The 19028-nt window shown below is 42.6% G+C and overlaps 1 non-coding gene across 1 annotated transcript; it reads right to left on the minus strand.

Annotated features, from left to right (window-relative positions):
* Positions 1–18481: 18481 nt before the first annotated feature.
* Positions 18482–18555, minus strand: TRNAG-UCC (transfer RNA glycine (anticodon UCC)). The gene has a single exon. It is a non-coding gene; the product is annotated as a tRNA-Gly (tRNA).
* Positions 18556–19028: the final 473 nt, after the last annotated feature.

Raw genomic sequence — 19028 nt, forward strand, 5'->3', positions numbered from 1 at the left:
AGGCTCAAAGTTGTCAAGGCAGAACTTGAAATTTTAGATTTTACAATACAGAAGAGAGAAAAAGGGAAGAGAGGAAAGGAGGGAGGAAGGAAGAAAATTTCTTTTTATAGTCTGGCCTGACAATTCAGTGGTTGCTGTGATAGACCATTTCAAGACCAAAAGTTAGGGTGCCTTTTCAGTTACCACCTGGAGCACTTATTGACTGGCTGGCCCCAACCCCGTTCCTAACCTCCTTTTATCTATTTTCCAGCCAGGTCTGGTCATGCGTCAAAGTGCTGGCCAATGGGACATGCGTAGAATCATGCTGTGGGATTTCCGGGAAAGTTTTTGCTGCTTGATTTAGGCAATATCCTTTTCTCCTTATTCCTCCTACTTTGTTCCTGCTGGAATGTAGATATGATGGCTAGAGCAGCAGCAGCCATCTTGTAGCCACCAGAAATAACCAGGAGAATCATAAAGATGTGCAACATCTCAAATAATTTGCCTTTTATTCATTACTTCTCAGGAAGCTTTTGTATAATTGGGTTTTACTTTTTATCATTTAGGATTTAATCAAATATTTTTCATATGCCACTCAGTAGTCTTCAATAAGTCTCACATTGTCCACATAGCAAGAATGAAAACAGGAAATGAGAAATGGGGTCATCAGTTGGGAAATCAATAAAGCATAAAGTATGTTGTGTGGTTGCAATCCAGGATGAAGCCATGGACGCTGAGTCGACACTAGGCCCTCTGTTACAGGATGCCTGCCTACAAGGTGGAAGTGGATACAAGAGGACCCTCTGCAGCTAGATAATCTTACTCTTCATTTTTTTCTAGCTATTTTTTCCAACTTTTGTATAGTGTAAACCTATTTCTATATGAAAAAATAAGTTTTAAAAATTGCTCTTACTGAAGTTGGGGGTAGGGTGGGGTGGGGTGGAACTGGCCCTATATTCTCTGTCCTTCCCTTCCTGCCCCCAGTTGCAGCCCTTGAGAATGTTCAGTGGATGTGAAGGGATCATAGACCATCCCCCATCATTCCTCTGAGCAAAGCAAGGCAAGGGTAATTCACAGTCCTCTGAGAATCTGATGAAATCTACTGACCCTCCTCTTAGAGAAAAAAATGCCCACATCAAACTGCTCACAATTTCAGAGGGTTAAGAATCCCACTTTAAAAACAACAGTGAGGGGCTTGGGCTTCCTGGTTTGCACCTTGGTTAAGAATCCGCCTGCCATTGCAGGGGACATGGGTTCGAGCCCTGGTCCGGGAAGATCCCACATGCCGCGGAGCAACTAAGCCCGTGCGCCACAACTACTGAGCCTGCACTTCAGAACCCACGAGCCACAACTACTGAGCCTGAGTGCCACAACTACTGAAGCCTGCACGCCTGGAGCCCATGCTCTGCAACGAGAAGCCACCACAGTGAGAAGCCCGCACATCGCAACGAAGAGTAGCCCCCGCTAACCGCAACTAGAGAAAGCCCGCATGCAGCAACGAAGACCCAACGCAGCCAAAAATAAAAATAAAAATAATTTATTAAAAAAAATTAAAAATAAAAACAACAGTGAAATTCAGGGGCCATAACTGCCTCTTTCTAATTTCCTTCTGCTACTTTTTTGCTGCTCTTTCTCTGCTACTTTTATCAGTCTGTTCTTTAGAATTATATTCTTGGATCCCAGCCTATGACTGGACATCCAGATGTGCCAAGGGTCTCAGGAAGTGCAGAGGCAGAGTCACTATGGGACATTGTCTTCCTACCAATGAAACGAAAGTGGCTTATATCCAACAAGAGTTAAAGATTAGGGATAAAGAAATTGGGTAAACATGACTGTGGATGGCCCCCAACTACGCTGAGTGCCCCATAATTCACATGGGAACTGTCTTTCCCCATCCAGGTGTTGTGAACCTCTGTCCTCACACAACTTCCCTCCAAAGAGTCCCCATGCTCTAGGGGACTCCTCACACTATAGAATATGCCAACTCTCTTTGGGATAGCCATCAGGTACACATCTGTTCCTCTCCTTTCCGGGCTTCATCCTGCTTTCCCCTGCAAGGATTCTATTTATCTTTCATCAAGCCTCACTCTACCTTTGTGAAGATGAGCTTTTTCCTGCACTGATCTTCATCTAGACTCAGTCCCCAGCTCCTCACCTACTCATCGTCTGGGCTCCTCTGCAATTATATTTCTCCATGGGCAGAGTCAAAGGTAGAGATGCATGGAATAATAGGCCAAGGAAGAAAGGCTACTAAGTGAATCAAAAAGCCAAGACCTAAACTTGATAGAACAGACAATAAGTACTAATTGAGTTCAGAGGAAAGCAGAATTAACAAGCGCTGTGTAAAGCAGGGTAAGGGTCACAGTGATGCCTGGATTTAGGTGAAGCCTTGAAACTGCTAGGCTTTATTTAAGCATTTATAAAGCTTACCATGTGTTAAGCTCTGCACCAAATATCTCACTACACAAGCTCTTTTAATCCTCACAGTATCTCAAGGGAGGAATTATTATTATGCTAATTTTGCAGATGAGGAAACTGAAGCTCAGTATCACAGAGCTGGGATCTGACCCAGGTCCATCTGATGCCAAGGCTTTTTATGGACTCCAGAACATGTGATTGATGGTGCCTGGCACATAGGAACTGCTCTGTGAATATTTGTTAAATGGATGAATGGAGTGAGAATGAATGAAGCAGTCATGTGAGAATGAGAAGGCTCATATATCTTGTCATGTGGATTATACATCCATGGTGGAGGGGGGAAGCTTCCATGCAGGAAGTGGTTGGTCAGCTACTGAATCACTGATATTTATTGAGCGCTTACTATGTGCTAAGTGCTTTAACACTTCAGGACAATCCTCTGGAAGTCAACAGAAATATACTGAGCACTAGACACTCTGGCTGGCCCTGTTTTGGGCCCTGAGGATGGCAAATTATCCTCAGGCATTCTCAGCCCAAATGCAGAAGAAAGACCTGAACTATACTTCACACCACAGATGGGGCTACCTGAGGGTTTAATTTACCTACTCTCCTCACCCTCTACAATCGTGAACAATCCATCAGGAGTTAGATTTCTTTGGCTCTGGAGATGTTAGCGTGGTCCATGGGCTCTGAATATAGTTGGAATCCACACCCCCTTTCCCACTTCTCACAAACTCCTCGTAATAGACTCCCATATAGTGCGAGTAATTTACAGTACAATGAATTTGTTTTATTCTGGTTCAGTCTGGGCATTTCGGCCCCTGGCTGCCTTCCTGTTGTTTTATTTACTCCTCAGCCATTCTCATTTTTGTAGCTATTCCCTTTAGCTCTCTTTTTTCTGTAAGGTCATTCTAAGGACAGGATGTTGCCATGGCCAAGATGAGTTGTGAACAAGTGCAAGCCAGGTGCGTGTTGGTGATTCTCTCTCTTCTTTTGGGCTCTCTGAAAACTGGCGCGTAAAGAAAAACATCACACGCTCAAGATTTAAAGCCCAAATTCCGATTTTGAGGTTGGTGTCATTCAGATGAATGCCCCTGAGCCCAGGCACAACAGAGCAGTTACTGGGAGAGATAAGGTGATTCAGTGTCATACCTTAGTGAGCTATAACTCACAAGGGGTTGGGGAGACATTTTTGTAACCACTAAGATGTGTAAGGCCAGCCTCAGCCCTATATATTGCTGTTTTCCACAATGGCTGTTTCCTGGAGAATCCATCTCTTTCACCACAGGGTGCTAGGGGCACTGAGCATTAGTCAGTTTGCTATGCTGGCCTTGTTAACACCTGTGGCAGGACATTAATACAGGATAATAGTAATCACATTGGTGTTAAATATGTGCAGTGTTCGGGCAATAACTTTGAATCTCAACTCACTACATTTGATTAATAGGGATGCTGATGGTGGCACCAAGGAAGATGGACTCCTCAGCCTTCTCATCCAGACAGTATAAACACTCCCGTGCTGCATGCTCCATTTATATGTGAATACAATTAAGATTAGCTTCTAATTATTTCTGGCACATGCTCTTTAATGCCAGAGCCTTTAAGTCACAGCGGTCAAAGGGTAATGCATCATAACAGGTTACAACATCCCCAAGGGTTTCTTGATTGACATAAAAATGGGCTTTTTCCTCCAACTGATTGACACTATGGCAGGTGTGAAGTGATGGCCAAGTTTCTAGCTGTCCATTAAAAGATCTTAAATCAAGGAGGATGTGACTTCAATAATTAGCTTCCACATTTGCGGGTTGAGACCAGCTGGGCTATAGATAGTGTTCTTTTAGGAGTTAGGGTACGTCAGGGATGGTGGGACAGTTTTTCAGTTGAGTCTCTCGGTGCAAGCAACTTGAGAAATTGGTTTCCAAAATTTCTGGAATGTCTATTTTATTTTCCTGGAGGAACATAAATTACAATAAAGCAACAGGATGAACTCCAGCTAGGGGTAGCAAATTTGCCAATAAGAAGAGTTAGCCTTTGTCTTTGTAGAAACCCTGTGCAAACAGGTGGGGAAATGTGTTTACCTTCAAATACTGGACCACGTATTTCAACCATTCATTGGTAAAGGGAGCAGATGTTGTGTCTCAGGAACTACAACATACTGTAACCAAATGGGTATATTTGGGAAGGGTTGCAGAACTAGCATCCCACTGTGTTCTAAAGCTCTGTGTGCCAGGAGGACAACATTCCCTTGACCTTCCACAACTAGTCTCCCATTCTCCTGCAACTTGATCTATATCACTGTTTTGATTTGGACAAAGGGTCTTCAAATGCATGTTTGTTCACTGGAATGTTGGAAGTTTTGGAGGCAAGAAATCCATGGATCTGAAGTCTGCTGTCCCCTCAAAACCTCCTGGGGAAAAAAGACCTGGATTTTCCTTATGTTTGGGACAGATGAGCCAATAAGAGGAAGGAAGTAGTACGAAGTAAAGGTGATTCTAACATCTTGGAAAGGCAAACCATATATTTTGCTTAAAAATTAAATCCAAGCATACCTGTTCAATGTGTGCGACTGGGTTAACAGTTCTTAATCTTCTTGCCTTCAAGTTCTCTACCCAGCTAAACTGAATAAAAATTCACAGTGTCTCCTATGCATGCTGATGCTATAATCAAAGAAAAGGCTTTTCAAGGAGCTCAGTTTGTAATGAAAGAGTAAGATATAATACATATACCAAATAATGAATCCTTAGTGCTAAAGCACCTGGAAAATGCATTCACCAAGGGGTGTGGAAGTACACAGAAGGAAAGGATTAACTTCTCAGGAAGAGAGAAATGATCTACAAAGCCAAGAAAGGCTTAATAGAGAAATTGATATTTAAGCTGAGCCTGAAAAATGAGTATGATTGTGCCAGGTAGAAAACAAATGGGAAAGTGGGAAATTCCCAGCAGCAGCATGCCTAAGGTGGTGGCATCATGTGATCTTCACCCACTGGGATGTCCCAGCAAGGCGGAGAGGAGAGCAGCAGTGAAGCCTCCAAGGGCACATTCATTTCCTCAGGAACTGCTAGTTGAGAATCTACTATGTTTCAAGCACTGGACTATGCAATAAACACTATGATGATGTTGTAAAAAAAAAAAAAAAAAAAAAAAAAATTAACGGAAACCTCGATTAAATAGAGTCAGGAGAACAGAGAGGGAGGGAGCCCAACAGGATAAAGAAAGACTCATCTTCTTTCCTGGCAGGGACTCAGTCAATGAAAAGCCATGAACTCTTTGTTTACTACAGCCCTCCCAACTTCCTCCTTCCCTCTATAAAAGAGTTCTCTTTGGGCTTCCCAGGTGGCGCAGTGGTTGAGAGTCTGCCTGCCGATGCAGGGGACACGGGTTCGAGCCCTGGTCCGGGAGGATCCCACATGCCGCGGAGCAACTAAGCCCATGCGCCACAACTACTGAGCCTGCGCGTCTGGAGCCGTGCTCCGCAACGAGAGGCCGCGACAGTGAGAGGCCCATGCACCGCGATGAAGAGTGGCCCCCGCTCGCCACAACTGGAGAAAGCCCTCGCACAGAAATGAAGAACCAACACAGTCAAAAATAAATAAATAAATAAATAAATGTATGGAAAAAAAAAAAAAGAGTTCTCTTTCCCTTGCCCTGCAAGGACTTGCACGTGGCTCACCATGGGTGCAGATTCCAAATTGTAATTATTTGCTGATCCTAAATATACTCATCTTTGTTGGAGAAATATCTGGCAGCCTGTCTGTTTTAGGTCAAAATTTTGGTGGCCCATACAAGGACAGGGAAGACCCCCCCAAAGGCTCCAGGCTGGTGAGCAAACAGGTACAATATCCACAGCTGAGCCCATTGTTACTCACTGCTTCTCTCACTGCCAACCCTAGAGCTCAAACGTATGTCTTTCTCCCAGATCCAAGCTCATTCCCTCTTCGCATTTGAAGCTCTCCAGACTCTTTTTTTAGGATCTATTTTAAGGTTTTCTCTGTCTGGTTAAGGTCTTGTTCTGTATGCAAGTATTCATTTGGCACTTCAGTCTGATTCTCAGATCAGACTATTTCAGCTGAAGCTGACTGAGAAGCCATCAGCCCATTCCTTCGGAATAGAGGCTGTTCTCTGGAAACTGGCTGAAAAAGTCTTTGACCTGGCTTCTCCAGGACCAAGCTATTTCCTTAGAACTGGCTGGTATTAGCTTGCAGGCTGAGTTGCAAGCTGTTTGAATTGAGCTGTTTGTGGTGTAAGCTGTTTAGGCTGTTTGAAAATTGTTCTTTTACTCTGGAGAAAAATTTCTGAGAAATGGAATTTCAGTTATCTAAATATTTTGAGGGCACCCCTCCTACAGGGACTCTGGCCGATTTTATGTTTAAAAACAGCAGTCTTTCCTCAAGTGCATTTCCAACTAAATGGACCAGCCTGACCAAAGACAATTCAGAATATCAATGGACATTATGGGGAACGTTTGAAATCCCCAAACTTAATTTCCTTAAAACCAAACTGGATTACGATAACTTCAACATTTCCAGAACGGAGTGGTATGCCTATTTTGATTGATAGTTTGAGGCTTCCAAACTTTCTTTATCAGGTGCCTGAAATTGCCTCTCTGAAGAATGAGAGTTTAAGATTAACTGAGGCAAACCAACAAAGAAAGATAAGATGCTTCCTGAAACCCCAGACTCTTTTCCTTGGCTTCTTTGCCTCAGGTTCTCCCTCCAGCACCATCTTTTTTTTTTTTTTTTTTTAATTTATTTATATCTATTTATTTATTATTATTTTCTTAACATCTTTATTGGAGTATAATTGCTTTACCATGGTGTGTTAGTTTCTGCTTTATAACAAAGTGAATCAGTTGTACATATACATATATCCCCATATCTCCTCCCTCCCACCCTCCCTATCCCACCCCTCTAGGTGGTCACAAAGCACCGAGCTGATCTCCCTGCCAGCACAATCTTGTGTCTCTCCCTTGGCTCCATGGCCAGGCTCTGCCGCTGGAGCCATCTTCCTCTTTCCTGCCTATGATGCCTCCTCTATACCCTAAATTCCCCTGTATTAAGTTTCTCACCAGAACTTCCCCTTTTCTCTGAAATTCTTCCCACTACCTATTCCTCTGAACTTGTCAGACCTTATCCCTTTAAACATAAGCCTCCTGAGGCTCCAGAAGCTAAACCTTTTATTTCTTATATTTCCTGGACTGAAGCTGAACTGGGAGCCATAGTCAAAGATTTCCCCAAAGTAACTGAATATCTTCATCTATTTTTTGAGGAACTTAATATAGTCATTCAAACTTAGCAGCCGAGTCTCTCTGACTTATGTTGGCTGGTTCATATGCTTATTGGTGAAGGCCAGGATTAGCATTGGATGAAAAACGCTAACTGGGAAAATCCTGGAAGATCTCTAGGATTACGACCGGGGAGCTCGCTAACTTCCATGACCAGGTCCAGGCAATCACTAGGCAACTTCATCAAGCAATTCCTAGGGCTTTTCGAAAGCTTGTTGATCGGAACAAAATTCAGGCTTGCGCACAAAAGTCTTGTGAACCTGTTCATGATGACTATAATCAACTGCAGATTATTTTTAAAGAAAATTCTGGTCTTCCTTCAGGTGTTGATTCTACCTGCATAGCTTTTAACTCTATGCTTATTAATGGGCTGAACCGGGACTTTTCTCTTCCATTGAAGAGGACCAGGATGGAACGGCAAACTGTGTCCACTCCAGATTCAGTGAATCTGGCAAACCAGCTCTCCCCCACTCTAGATAAGTCACCAAAATGGAAGATCATCAAAATTCTTAATCGTCAACCCCAGCAGATGGAAGGTTCCTAAACAGAACCAAAACCCTTTTAGTTTCTGCTATTATTGCAAAGAGCCAGGACATTGGAAAAGGGACTGTTACAAATCTAAGTGCCTTAGGCACTTTCAACCCTCTAACCAGCCTTTCCAACGCCCTCCCAATTCTAATGACGGGCTCTGAAGAAGTACAGGGGCTCTTCCCAATCTTCCCTCTTAATCAGCTTGGAGAGACATTTCTCCAGAGTGGGAATGAATCTACTCCAGTCCTAACTGACACCAGAGCCACACGCCGGGTGCTCAACCCCACTATTATAAAGCAGCCCCTGCCTTGGAGTTCAAAAACAGTACAAATAGTGAGGATCTCTAATGCACCTCAAGAGGTTCCTGTCCCTGAGCCTATTCCATTTTGCTTAGACCCTTTAAGAGATACACAATTTTTTCACGCTAGTTCCTCAGCCCCTATGCATGTATTAAGCTGAGACTTCTTAGAGAAGGAAGTATCATGCCAGAATTTCTTTCTCTCAAAAGGGGAAGCAATTCTAGAATTTGGCAGTAGTCATCCAATCAGCCAACTAGGTGAATTAAATGACCCTTTGACACGTTTTATTTATTCCATCTTTGACGGTACTAGAGCTGATTCTGAAAACAGTGACCATCTGTCCCTATCGAATCAGCTACCACCTTCCTTATGGGCAAAATCTCCAACCGGTATTGGCAAAATTCACCGTGCACCTCCCCCGTCAAGATTCAAATAGATACCTCAAAACTTCTTCCCAGAATTAGTCAATACCCAATGGGTAAAGAAGCCTTCAAGGCATAAAGTCCAAAAGAGAAGATTACAAGTCTCTAGGCCTCATTGTCCCTTGCACTAGTCCCTGTAACACCCCTATTTTACTGGTGAGAAAACCTATGGCCAAGGGTGGAGATTTGTTGAGGATCTCTGAGCACTAAGCCACATTGTCATCTCTGGACGCCCTGTTGTTTCTAACACTCCTGCCTCGCTAGCATCCATTCCCACTGGATGTAAATTCTTTACTATAACTGATCTATGCAGTTCGTAGATGATATTCTTTAATATTTCAGTTGATGAAGCTAGCCAATACCTTTTGCCTTCATTTGAGAAAAAAAAAAAAAATTCACCTGGACAGTAATGCCTGAAGGTTTTACTGAGAGTCCTTTGTATTTCTCACAAATCCCGAAGGCTGATCTGGATAATATAAAGTTCCCTAGAGGTTCTATTTTGTTGCAATATATGGATGATTTGCTCCTTTGCTCTCCTTCTCAAGCCTTCTCACAGGAAGAGTGTCCGCTTGCTAAAGCTTTTAACCTTAAAGGGACATAAGGTCACCAAAATTTTTTTTCAGTTTTCTGTAACCCGGGTTTGATATTTAGGGCATCTGCTATCAGAATTAGGGATACATCTAGACCCAGATAGACTTCATGATGTCTTAAATTTCCCCAAACCCAAAACTGAGTGCCAACTATGAAGTTTTCTTGGGCTATATGGTTATTGCCAAAATTGGATTCCAAATTTCTCTCCTACGGCCAAACCTCACTATATTTTACTAAGCTATAACAACCCTGACCCAGTTTTATGGGGAAAACTGGACAACATAGCTTTCAAGGCCTTAAAGGAGAGTTTGATGAACCCACATGCCCTTGGGCATCCCAATTATGAGATTCTTTTTCCTTTTGTATATGAAAGGGAAGAGAATGCTCTTGGGGCACTCACCCCAAAACACAGGGACCACCATCAACCCATAGGGTATCACAACCAGTAACTGGACCCTGTGGCACAAGGATACCACCCTTGCCATAGACCAACTATTGCCCTTTTGATTAATACCACCTAGAAAATTGTGGTGGGATCCCCTTTAACTGTTTTTGTATCTCATGTGGTAGAAGCCCTCCTGAATTCTCCTCACACTCAACATTTCTCAGTCAGCCGCCTCACTTCCTATGAAGTCCTTTTGTTAACTACTCCTCACATAATCCTTTTATGTTGTAGTAACCTTAACCCAGTTACTTTTCTCCCCTCCATCATTAACAAAATTCCTCATGACTGCTTAACGCTAACTGATCACCTCCTGACTCCTTGTGATGATTTACAGGAAGCTCCTCTGAGTAAACTGACTTCTCCTGCTTCTCTGATGGTCCTTATGTAAAAGGTGACAATGGCAAATATTGCGCCAGGTGTGCTATTGCAACTCCTTTTGATGTTGTTGAGGCAGCATCTTTACCTATGGCTACTTCTGCCCAGCAGGCTGAATTATACACTCTTACAAGGGCTTGTAGCCAAGGATAAAGCTGCCAATATTTATACAGATAGTAGATATGCTTTTGAAGTAGCTTATGATTTTGGAATATTGTAGAAGCAATGTGACTTCCTTACTTTCAGCAGAAATAAAATTTAATGTGACCCCTATGTTCAGGAATCATTGGATGCAATACTCTACCTGCCACGTTAGCTATTAAGATTCCAGAGCATTCTAAACTTCGACTCTCTGGGAGCTAAAGGAAATCACCTTGGTGATATTTCCTCAAGGAAATAAAAGGGACTAACAGCAGCCAAACCTCTGTCATGGTCCAAAGGGATATTTCCTCAAATGATAGCTTTAGAAAACTGGCTAGAGAAGCCAAACAATTGGACCCAGAAAAGGAAAAACAAGAGTGGGAATTCAACAATTGTTGGTTTGATAAAAAGAGAAAGCTCTGGTTTGGACCAAATAACAACCCCGTCCTACTGGAGACTAAAATTCCCACTTCTCAGCAATGTTGCATGCGTTAAACCATTGGTCTACAGGCAAAATTATAGTATTCATGAATCAATATTGGTGGGGAAACATTAACAAGGCCACAAAAGGTACCTTCCTCACTTGTCCCACTTGTCTAAAATACAACTCAGGGAAGCTTGTTGGTACTGCTCCCAGACATCTTAAACTGCCTAATGGACCATTGGAGGTCTGGCAAATGGATTTCATACAATTTCCTCTGTCTCACGGATATAAATATGTTTTAGTCACAGTCTGTTTTCACACTAGACTAAAGACATCCCTTGCAGACAGGCTACTGTGTCTTCTGTGGATAAAGTCCTTATGGAAAAAATTATTTTTACCTATGGAAGTCCTCTTGAACTTCACAGTGATCAAGGAACCCACTTTATTGGGCAGGTACTTGGAAAAGCCTGTACTATTTGCCCAGTTTTACAGCAGTTTTACTGTGCTTACCGCCCTCAATCCTCTGGTTTATTCTACTGCACTAAAGGCATTATTAAGACTATTGGTAAAAATTGTAGAAGCCCTCCAAATACCTTGGCCAAAAGCATTGCCATTGGTCCTTCTAAATCTCAGATTTACCCCTTTTGGAGCTCATAAAATCTCACCCTTTAAGATGGTCATAGGATGCCCAATACACTTGGCTCCTTCTTCTTTTGACTCACAACTTATAGAAGGAGAGCTCCTACAACATTATAAAGGTCTAATTGCTTCTATTAAAAATAACCATGCTTTGGGACTTCCCTGGTGGCACAGTGGTTAAGAATCCGCCTGCCAACACAGGGGACACGGGTTCGATCCCTGGTCCGGGAAGATCCCACATGCCGTGGAGCCACTAAGCCTGTGCACCACAACTACTGAGCCTGCGCTCTAGAGCCCTCAAGCCACAACTACTGAAGCCCACGCACCTAGAGTCTGTGCTCCGCAACAAGAGAAGCCACTGCAATGAGAAGCCCGCGCACCGCAACAAAGAGTAGCCCCCACTCACCCCAACTAGAGAAGGCCGGTGCACAGCAACGAAGACCCAACGCAACCAAAAATAAATAAATAAATAAAACTGATGTTTAAATAAATAAATAAATAAATAAATAAATAAATAAATAAATAAATAAATAAATAACCATGCTTTGGTAAAGCAATCTTTTCACAGTTCACTCCCTAGAGACAAAGACCTTAAGCATCACACCTTACCTCCTGGAGATTTTGTGTATTGGAAAAGATACCTCCAGAAGAACTCGCCTCAACCTTGCTGGAGAGGCCTCTATCAAGTACTGCTAACCGACCCTTATGCCACCAAACTCCCAGGAATATACTCTTGGATTCACATGACACCCTTAAAGAAAGCACCAAACCCTGACTGGCCTGCACATCATCTGGTGATCTGAAAGTACAGATTTCCCAGAATTGAAGCACATGACATCTGATGAGACAGCTTTCCCAAGATATCCCGACCAGGCCCCTTGGAACTTGGCCACCAAATCTTTGATGGTGATACATAACACTTCAATGATCTCCAACGTCTGTGATAAAAAGTTCTCGAAAGTTCTCCCTCCTACCCCTCCTCGTTACTCAAATGTTACCTCAATAGGTTTCCAGTCTGTACGCTTTCCCTCCCATGTGAAACACTACACTCAGGCAAGGTCCTTCCTGGCACTGAGGGACAAAAAGCCACAGAAACTGGGAAACCTGACTCCTGATTAGTGATACTTTTAGAGGAAGATCTTGATCGAAAGGGAGAAGTGTAAAAAAATAATAATAATAAACAGAAACCTCAATTAAATAGAGTCAAGAGACCACACTCTCACTCCCTGCGAGGATAGCAGAGCCCAACAGGAAGAAAGAAGATGCCCGGCAAGAACTCAGCCAATGAAAAGCCACGGACGTTTTTGTTTACTATAGCCCTCCCAACTTCCTTTTCCCCTCCATAAAACTGTTCGTTTCCCTTTTCCTTGCCAAGCAAGGACTAGCACATGGCTTGCCATGGTTGCAGACTCTAAATTACAATTCTCTGCTGATCTCGAATGAACCCATCTTTGCTGGAGAAGCATCTGGAAGTCTACTTGTTTTAGATCAACAGTGTAGATAGGGTACTGCTGCTTAGCTGTTTCTTTATCCCTTTTTCTTTTTTCTTTTCCATTATCAGTGTGACGTTATTATAGGAACTCACTACCATATATTATGTATATACTATATATTATATAATATATACTCTTACGTATATGAGAAAGTAACTTATAAGAAAGTTAAAAGAGTTTGCATTTTATAGTAACTTGTGTTACTGTTGCGAAGTAGAAGAGGTGTGCTGAGGTGAGAAAAGGAAATAATTGAGGTTTTTTAAAAACAATTTTATATATATTGTATACTCACAATAAGTATATATTAATATATTATATGCATTTCCAAACCTCTAATGTTTCTAGTAGTACTAAAGTTCTTGTGTCACAGTACACTTGGTCGTCCCCTCAAGTTTATTTTTAGAACACCAATGTTGAGCACCGATTTGGTATGTGGGTGAAGAACAGAGGAGAAAGGAAAGAAGAGAGGATTTAAGATGGACGTGAAAATTGACAGTAGATAGCCAAGGCCTTTAAATACCATTACTTGTAAGGAATGAAGCACCATTGTGTAAACAGTTGATCTGAGAGGATCACAAAATCGCATCTAAGTGTTAGAAATAGAATATTGTCCGTGGATGGCTAGAGGGTGGCCAGAAACAGGAAGGTAGGAAGGGGACCAGTTAGGAGGAAAAGATATATGAATTGTTGAGGACCTTAGCTATGCCAGTGGCTGTGAGAATAGATAGGAGGGGTCAGGATGGAGAAATATTCATTAACTGAGAACTGATTAGATGTGGGAGATGTTGGAGCAGAATGAAGATATAAAGATTGATGCTTAGGTTTCTCTCTTAAGCAGACTCATGAATGTTGTGCTATTACTGACAAAGGAAATCCAAGATGAAGGAGCAACCTGGGGGAATAACATCAAGTGCAGTTCTGGACCAGATGAGTGTGAGGTGTCTGCGGGTGTTTAGGAGAACTACAAAAAGTAGAAAGTTTGGGGAGATGACTACATAACAATTAAGGAACCACTAGATTTTAAATAAAAGGCAGGGAAAGTGTAGGGGAAGAAAAGCCATCGAGGAAAAGACAAATGGTCAGAAAGGTGGGAAGAACTAAGGGAAGGGAAATAATATTTATCTAGTTTCTGTTTTAAACCAGACACCGCTATGTACTTGACCTGTGTTATGGCATTGAATTCTCATAGTAAGCCTAAAAATAATCATATCCCACTTTATACATGTGGCTGAGATGTTTTGAAATACTAATTGACATTTTTCCTACAATATCTTTGTACCCACTAGCCTTTTCCCGTGTGGCATTCATTGATTCATAGAATAAATGTTACAGAAGTAGGAGGAAAAGGCTTTTGGTTTTAAAGAGGCTATGCCTTTAATTTTCAAAAATAAATAGATATAGAGGATCTGAAAACCAAGAGAGTTGTGTCTCTGATTCTCCTTTAGAGCCCTGGGGAGCAGGAAGCCCTGGGTAGGAATGACACCCTGGTGTTCCCAAGCTGATTGGCTACTGGCAGCCTCACAGAGTTCCTGGTGTCCCAACAAGACGCAAGGACAGTAGAAGGATTCAAGATGAGAGTGGCATGGAAGTGGGGAAAGGTCTTAAAGAGCCCCACCAAATTTCTGATAGCCAAAGAAAGCCAGGGAGAAGCAGACTGGCTCCTGGATACCCACAACGGGCATGAAACTAGCTCAGACAGGGGTGGGTCTGATGAGGCCTTGGGTTCATGCATGAGACCTGACTCAGGGGCAACCTGCATGGACTGACAACAAAAGATTGGATGGAAATGGGCATCTCAGCAGATGTCAGTGTGGATAGATCTTGACTAATCCAGGATGAGACATCCTCCCAAACCTTAAAACTATATGAGTCCCCAAGAACAAAGAAAAAACCTTGGGAAAAGAAAAGGGAAATCCCTGAAATGGCTGATATCGAGTATTTGTCCCCTAGCCAAGCGGGGGCTTTAAACATTGGAGAAAAATAAAGTTATATTTCTTGTGCTGCTAAAGTTGTGGTCAAAGATTTGTATCCACAATAATCAGCAAAACAGCATTTAGGAGAAGAGGTTAAGATGATTTTTCAAAGGCCACGCAGGTAGGCAATGATGGAGCTTGTATATAACTGTAGGTCCACCTGGCCCCAGAATCCTTGCTCTTGCTACTATTCCATTTGCAATGCACATTCCCATTTTCTAGACTCGGTCTGGCCAGGAAAAAGTCCCTAACCTTTCCTGCTTTTATTTCCCTGTGGTGCTGAGGGCAAATCGTAGAGTAAGTCAGCTAAAGACCAGACCCAGGTCTTTGTCTGTAAACCTCACATTGTCCCTTCTACTTCAAGAAGCTAGCAACAAAGTCACTACTTCTTCCTTTGACACATGAAGGGAAAGGTTAGAGTTGGGTAAAAACAACATAAGTTTAGGAGGGCAAGAAAGTAAGTTAAAAGCATTTGTATTTTACAGTAATTTTTGTTAGTTTTGCCAAGTAGAAGAGGTCAGCTGAAGTGGGGAAAGGAACGGGTTGAGGTCTTTAAAGCAATTATATAATGAAAGTTTACAGTGTGCCAGGGGCTGTATACTAGTGCTACTCAAAAGCGCAGCCCGTGGACAGATGTCATTAATATCATCTGGAAGCTTGTCAGAACTATGAGTGCCTAGCCTCCATCCCAGATCTATTGAATCAGAATCTCTTGAAAGAGGGCCCAGAAAGGTGTATGTTAATAGGCCCCTCAACTGGGTATTATTATGCACACTGAACTTCACCAAGGGCTGCTATAGAAATATGGAAAGCAACTGGTCAGAGATGAGGAAATGGATTATGGAGAAATATGGGCTCAGGTGAGCTTGGAAATCTTAAGCATGTAAAGTAGTCCATGATCGTGGTTATCATATTCTCGACATGAGATTGGAGATAGAATCAAAGAGAAAAGGCTATGTTGATCCAGAATATGTGAAATTTGAGGATAGTGAGCAAAAGGTGAAGAAGATGATGAAACTAAGGCGTCTAAGAGAGTGCAGCTGATGTGATCGACCCACATTAACAACGCAGGGAGGGTCGAAGAAATCCCAGGATGGAGATGATTAATGGGGAGTCTTATCCAAAGTTAAGGAATTTAAGGATGCTGTGGTGTCTCGATGTCACTTTCTTGCAATGAATGGCAGGAGAGGTGGAGGGAGATGGTCAGATAAAGGTGTGGAGGTACAAGTAGTTTGCCGAAGTGGAGTAGAGGTAAAAGACCATGCCCTCTTAGCCACAATCGATTCCATACTTTTTCTGATTTAACAAGGAGGTCTGGTCACCAGCAATATGGGGACAAATTGCTGGTAAAACCAGAAAAACCATGCCCTTTCTGTAACCTCTTTCTTGGTTTTATTCATCCATGTCTCATCAGCCCTCGCCTTCCTCAGATTCTAGTGTTTCCTTAAGGTGAATAAATCTGCAATCCAATTCTGTCTCCCCAACCTGTGAATTAAGATGGAGCTTCAGGATGTACACACACACACACACAAGCCTTGCTTCTCCATGAAAGGTTATCTTTTCTTTTGCTTGTCTAGAGAAATCACTTGACTTCTGTGTCTTGCGTTAGGCCACTGTCCGTAACAACAGTGGTGTCACTTTGATGTGCTCTATGAGGCAGTGGGCACTTTGAAGTTGAAAGATGGAACAGACATGGGTAAATAGTACTCTGAGCATACTGCTATTGCACCATTAGTGCCAGCAATTATTTCACCGAGTGACACATCTGATAAAAAGTCAGCTACCTTCCTCCGGGAAGTGTCTCAGTAGCTACAGCTAGGGACTTCTGTGTTTTGTTTTTCTTTTCTTTTCTTTTCTTTTTTTTTTTTATTTTTTTTAATGGGCAGAGCTTGTTAATTCTCTCTTGTTAAGTCTCCATTTCTCTGGGTGGGGGTCGAGGTTTTAGATCCTGGCTTCATGGGAGCTAGCACAGATTCAAGGCTGTTTCCTGGAATGGGATACGTAGTGGCCTTTTGATTGGTCCTTTCCAGGTTTCCTTTTTGCTCAGTTCCTCCTCTGCCTGTCATTATCCTTGACAGCTTTCCTTTTCTGGTTTTGGAAATGCAGATGTGACGGCTTAGAAGCTAACAGCTATGTCTAAAGAAGACTTAGCATTTGATGGGCTGTTCTTTTGATCATCACATATAGCACTGTGTGTATGGCACTGTCTTAAGCAAGGCTACCAATATTAACTCACGCAATCTCCATAATAATGACTGAAGGTAATTATTATCCACACTTTTTCAGACAGGGAAACTGAGGAACAGAGGAGAAACAGAGGCCAACAGCTCATGAACAGCAAAGTAGGATTCAAATCCAGGCAGTTTGGTTACAGATGACCCAGCTGCCTTCCTGGCTGTGCTATGCTCTGTGGACAAAGTGACCTGGTGTCAGTAGGGGGAAGGGGGGATGTAGTGTACATAGTGATGAGTTAGAGGGGGTGGAGTTGGGCTTTCTGAGATTTGCACTGAGATTCGTCCTTCAGTGCTGGTTTTGGAAGAACAGTTGCTTTAAATGGCTGACACCAGGACTCTGACTGCTTGAATAGCGACTTCCAATCACAGAGGACCCACTGTGTTTGGGGCCACTACAGCTGGGACTAGGACAGCCAGCTCCTGATTAGAAACTTGTACAGGGGAAAGATCAGATGCACCCATTGATGGGGAGGTAGTTCCAATGCCAGAGATGGAGTGACTACCCCCCATGCCATGAGCCTCTGTAACTGAGAAACACTCAGGAGCCGGGGAATATGACCTGAGGCTGGGGGTGGTTGTGTCAGGTGCTGGGAAGAGAGTTGCTGGCAGGTATTCTTTGGAGTCGGCTGCCTAATGGTTGGTTCTGTAGCCACGACTAGTCTGGCTCAGGCCAAATGGGAAAGTTTTCTGAAATCTCTACATCTCTTCTCCAAATCTGATGCCAGAGGTAGTCCAGACTTGTGTGTATTTTCTTTTTTTTTTTCTACAAAACTTATTATTTAAATAGAATTCCTGCTTTAAGTGAGAGTACCAGGACCTGAGAATTTTGCCCATGCCAATTCCCTGGCATGGGAAAGACTATATGGTCCAATCAGATGGCATATTAATGACAATAATGAAGGCTGAACACTCTTACTCTGTTATGTAGAATTGAGGAAGTGTGCCTTATAAACATTAATAAACAGAAACCTCAATTAAAATCGTCAGGAGGCCAGAAGGGGAAACTCTCACGTCCTGTGATGATACAAGAGCCCAACAGAAAGAAGAAATGCTTCTTCTTCTTGCCTGGCAAGAGCTCAGCCAATGAGAGACTGTCACAACTCAACCAATGAAAAGTCACTATACTTCGAACTCTCAATTCCTCCAATGGGCCCTTTGTTTACTATAGCCCTCTCAGCTTCCTCTTTCCTTTTTATTTAATTTTTTGGCCACTCCATGCGGCTTGTGGGATCCTAATTCTCCGACCAGGGATTGAACCCTGGGCCCCCTGCATTGGAAGTGCAGAGTCCTAACCACTGGACCACCAGAGAATTCCCCCTCTTCCCCTTTTTAAAAAGCGTTCTTTTTATTTTCACTGGGGACTTGTACTTGACTCGTCATGATTGCAGACCCCGAATTACAATCCTTTGCTGATCCCAAATAAACTCATTTTTGCTGAAGAAATAACTGGCAGTCTATTTGTTTTAGGTCAACAGTCTTTAGCCAGATTTCACTATAAATGTGGCAGAATATTTCTATCTCCTCACCTCCTTCTTTTCTTTCCCTAGTCCTACTGCTAGCTGGGAATTGGACTTTGGTAAAACTGGCTAAAGGAGTGGATTACCATCTGAAATTTTAAAATTATGTTGAAAATATGGCAAGGCAAAGGTTTATTCATCTTGTAGGTATTCCAAGTATCAGTTCATTGTAGGTTTTATGCGTGTATCACAATTCCCACTAATTTCTAATATGGATGGAATAGGAGCAATCTAAAGAGTTGCATTTTCAAAAGTGTTACTAAGAA

This window comes from Eschrichtius robustus, chromosome 7 (genome assembly GCF_028021215.1).
Source record: "Eschrichtius robustus isolate mEscRob2 chromosome 7, mEscRob2.pri, whole genome shotgun sequence".
Classification (NCBI taxonomy): domain Eukaryota; kingdom Metazoa; phylum Chordata; class Mammalia; order Artiodactyla; family Eschrichtiidae; genus Eschrichtius; species Eschrichtius robustus.